Source organism: Phalacrocorax carbo, chromosome 6 (genome assembly GCF_963921805.1).
Source record: "Phalacrocorax carbo chromosome 6, bPhaCar2.1, whole genome shotgun sequence".
Lineage (NCBI taxonomy): Eukaryota > Metazoa > Chordata > Aves > Suliformes > Phalacrocoracidae > Phalacrocorax > Phalacrocorax carbo.
In genome coordinates, this window is record NC_087518.1 from 30,425,265 (window position 1) to 30,430,347 (window position 5,083).

Genomic DNA, 5,083 nt, shown 5'->3' on the forward strand with positions numbered 1-5,083 from the left:
AGGGATTAGGCATTGGAGTGCAGTTGGCTTCTCAAACAGCTATTTCAGCGTACCCATTCCCTACGCTGCGGGCAAATGAAAGCTGACTCAACCCTCTGAGCAACCCATGTGTCCATGTCTGTTATCATCATAATCTTTTCTTAACTTTTGCTGTAACATCTGTGCTTGTCCCCCAGTCAGATGGCAATCTCCTTGGGGCAGGGAACGCAATTCAACCAGAAGGGTTCAGTTACCCCAAATACCCTTTTCATTGCTCTCAAAGGGATTTTGGCTTCCACTGCTCATGTTGGGTGAAACTATGGCTCAGGGGAGCAGCTCTACCAACAGATCTTTTGTCTGCATTGAAGACAGTGCATGCAGCAGTGCTGAGCTCTGGTGCTGCTCCTCACCAGCGATAGGACTGCAGAGACTGTCCTGCACCCTCTTGGAAGGAAGAAGAGGATCAGCAATACAATGGTGGATGGAGAGGATACAGCAGAGCAAGCCAGCAGCAAACGGGTCACCGCAATGCTTCTGGCTGCCAATGGAGCTGAGGTGGGCTGCCAGCACTCTCTGATCTGCAAGTCTTCTTGGATATTGAGAATGCAGTGCTGAAGCTCCTTCTGTGCATGCAGAGTAGACATGGGAACAAAACAACTTTACATACTCCTGTTTTCTCTGGTTGTCCTTATTTCTACTTGTAGGGTGGCCAGTCTTTACAAACATATGTAGCAGGCAGGCCGCACAAGCTGAGTCATGCAGGGTGACCCCGAACTTGGGTAATGACCCTGCGAGAGACATCTGTCCTCAGTTCCTCCCGGGAGCTGGGAACAAGCTTGTTCCCAGGGATGCAGCCTGGGTGGGGGTGACAGAAGTGAGCACAAACCCTCTGCCCCAAGCAAACCCCAAGACAGTGCACTGACTAATCTTGCTGGCATGCTGGGACAGACACAGTTAAACCAGGATATCTGGGCATGTCCCTGATTCCTCCAGTCACGCTGTACTTGAGCCCTGTCCCTTCTCTGGTGCTCCTGGGGACTTTGCTCCTAGCCTTGGAAAAATTATGATCCAGGGTCTTGTTTAAAAGTTTAGAAGAAATATATATATGTTTTGTTGTCTTGTTCTCTAGAGGGTTGTGTTTAACTGGCCATGAGGTGGGCTAGAAAATTTGGGAGGTTTTTCCTACTGTAGGTCAAAAGGCAATTAAGAAGAACCGAATTTTTATTTAAAGCACTTCCCTGTTTTCTGCATGGCATCAGACCAAGCGAGTATGAAGAGGCAACACAGTCTGAAGTCTGAGGCATGAGAGATGTCTGGAAATGGGTTCCAATCCTTGACGCTAACATCTGTCTGCTTTTTGATAGAGGACTCCTGCATCTCCACTTCGCAGCCTGTAAAATGCAGAACTGCCCCATCTGTGGGTGATCTTACCCATACTTGCACGCTCTCTAACACTACTTGGTCCAAGAGTACTTAACAATGTTTTCCCTAACTCTGCAATTCCCATGCTGCATGTGCATCTCCTTCAGGCCTTTAGCTGAAAGCACAGCAACATCTCCTGGAACTGGGTGGCTATTGCAAGTTCAGTTGTCAAAGTGCCATCCTTAAATCCCGATCAGGGCACTCAGTTTGAGAGGCTTCAGATTTGTTCACATGGTGCAGGTACCAGGGATTGCACAGGGGTGGTGTGTCCAGCACACCTCCCCATCTCCCACACCTCCACCAGGAGCAGGAAGGGACTAGCTGTTAGAAACTCCCCAGTCATTATTCAGATGTCCCTCAGGGAAGTTTATCACACCTAATGAGTCAGACCACCATGTCAGGTGATGCATTTAGAGGGAAACCAGGGAGAGAGGACTGGGTTGGTGATACCACACCAAAGGAGGCAGCAGGGATTCACCCCACTAACAAGTGCCTGAGCTGCATGGATTTACTTACCAAGGAGCTGGTCTCCTGTAAAGAAAAGCAACTGGGCATGTGGCCTATGGGCCAAAGCCACCAAAAGAGGTTCTCTGCTCAGAAATAAGGCAAACTGCTGTCCTTGCTGACCTCCTTTGTGAGACAGACAGGACTTGAGTTTCTTGCTGCTTCTGTGCCTGCTGTGCCTTGGGCAAGGGAAAGGAAGGGCTATGCCTTATTTAAACATAGCTGTGCTTTTTTTTGGAGACAGACATCTTCCCCCTTGCTCTAACAATTAACCAACAGGATCCTGTTGCAGAAAAAAAAAAAGAAAAAAGAACTGGGATGGGGAGAGAGAAGGTGGACGTGAATGTAGATTTCTTGCCTGGTGCCATACAAAGATGCTGCTTGTACCACAGCAAGCCCAACAGCATTAACAGCCAAATTATTTGCTTAATTTTAACTGCCATCCTCATTGCATCTTGACTTGCTAATTAGTATTTTAAGTGCTTGGAAAATAGTTTGGATGTATTTCTTCAGCTTTCACACATGCCTCTATTGCTATTGCTATTCCTCCCTCCTGCCCTGTGCCATCACCTAAGTAACATACATCATTTCTGCTTCCAGATGAGTTGAATTCTCTAAAGCGGCAGGAAAACACAGTCTTCTTTGCTTGTTCATGCACAGAACACTCTTATTTGCATGAGAAGAGATCAGGCTGTGGAGCAGCTCTCCCTAAAGGCTGGGGAGAAGGGAACCTACAGCTCGCAGCTGAGGAATAATGAGGCACAAATGTAGATAAGCTGATTTTTTGTTCTGCAGCTACCCTGGGTTTTTATACTCCATTTGTGCATTGAAACTGCTCTGTGCAGCTGATATGTGGAAACAGAGGTCTGGGAACACAACTGGCAGTCTTGGTTGGATTTCATCAGGCAATTGCCTTGGTGACGTACGTCACGATTAGCACAACGCAGAGGAGGACATCCTAAATGACTAGATTCAAAAAATAGGCATGGTTTTCTGAATGAACACAGCGACCAGTGTGTTGTCATGTGGCAGGCTGTTAAATCAGGTACAGCAGTAACATTGGCAGGCATGGACAAAGGTACAGTGACGGCGGGGGGGGGCCCGTTGGGCCTGAACACCAGCCGAGAAACTTGTTGAATTGCCCCAGCAAGCGGATGAACTTTGAATTATACTGACAGAAAACCTTAAAAGATGCTTTTTGCTGCACGTAGTATCTGGCAGTTGTACAAAGGACCAGAAAAAACCCCTTATTTCACAGATCTCCTTTTAGTTTTTTGAATGTACCTTTCTGTAAGTATGCAGATAGTAGCTATTAAAAATCATTTTCAGAGGTGGCAGTTTTCAAAGCGCACAGTCATCCCAGTTGCTATTTATGAATGATGTTTGGGAGGTTCTGCAAATGGAGGAATAAATACATTTTTGTATGTGCACAATTCTGGGTATTTAGTGCACAGAGGCACTTCCCAATCATTTTGTGAGAACAAAAGGCCCTTTCCCTGGCTGTTTACAGATGACTTGTAAAGAATAAGTGAGAGGTTTGAGCGTGGCTGAACTGAGCAGCTGCCGAGAATTCAAATAAATGGTCTAAACCCCTGTTTTTTCCACCAGCTCCACTTTGGAAGATGCAGAAATGAGACATGTCACAGGCTAATGCTGTCCATCAAAGCAGTGGTGAGATGGAAACCTTTTCTTATTTCCATTCTCCTGCCTTGCTCTTTGGAAGTTGATTCTTTAGACATTATCATTGTGGAAAGCTTTTTAGTGTTTAGATTCCAGCCATGGTCTCATGGGCTTTGATGAGCTTTTTTGAGCTGAAAGGAGCTTGTGTGAACAATGAAATGGAGATGATCGCCTGCATCTGTATGCCATGTGCACTGGGATGTGTCAATCCATATGATGAATAATGCACATATCAGCACCTTTGATTTTCCCAGCATTGATTTTTATCTCTTGCATTCCTCAGTGGGGCAAAGTCTGACTTCCCAAATTTACAAGGCTCTCCAAATGTATCTTCTGTAGTGATAAAGTACTGCAATGAAGAACACGGGATTTCTTCCAAAGCAAGGCTGGCCCCAAATCCCTGCATTGCCAATGTCTGCATCCAAAAGAGCTAAAAACAGTCACCTATAAGGTATCGTGTACATCCCCTGTCATCAAAGCTAATAAGATAATGCCCTCATTAGGCCATTCAAGGCCATAAAAAGAGGTTTCAAATCACAGAAACATTCAGTGTAAGCAGGGTTTTTTTGTAAGCTTGTTTTACTTTTCCTTGTTTCTTCATGAATTGGGAATCTCTCTCGTCCTGTTCAGAAGCTGTTTGGGACATTTCTTTCTTTGCAGATGGGGTTACTGAGCCCACAGGAGTACTTGGCTCAGACTTTACAGCAGGCAAACTGAGTACTCAAATGCTACTTAAAGCAAAACAAAATCAAAGTAAAAATGCATCCTTCTAATGGAGGTGTTTCTGCACAGCTAGTGTAGCATATGCAGAAGCCCTCAATGATACTACAAAGCTTTTACAGGGCTCGTTAGTCTTGATCTACCTCTCTGTTGTGTTTTCAACCTGTGGAGAGAAACTCCTTCAAACTCACGCTAACATCGGCATGGTAGACATGCCTTCCCACTTCTGAAGTATAGTTTTGACCTGCTCCAGGCTTCAGCTTTGCTAAAGTGGCAGTGGCATCCTGAAGGAAAGGTGAATCAAAGGTGACTGCTTTCTCTAACACATAGCTGTGCATCAGTCTTTAACATAAAATAAATATCTCTGCTGTCAGATATGACATCATTTAATTTTTTCATTGTAGCTTGCTTTGGCATGTCAGAATTCCCACTGAAATGTCCACTTGAGGAAAAAGAAAGGACAAGAGGTGGCTATACTCTACTGCCTTGACATAACAAGGGAGTGGTGTAATGAAAATCTTAAATTTGCATCCTTATTGTAAGAGGCATTTTTTAAAACAACTTTATTCACTCCATATCAGCTCTTAGCTTCACCCATTAATTTCTTAGGATAAAGAAGTTGTCTAAATTTGGTCCAACCTGATGTCACTTGAGTGGGAATGGGTGCCACATCAATCTCTGTCCTGCACAGAACAGGGACATCTTAGGGGCAGATCCAAAGCGGGCATTGCTCTGCCTTTTATGGACGGCTTTGGAGGTGTGTCTCTTTTTTGGGTCC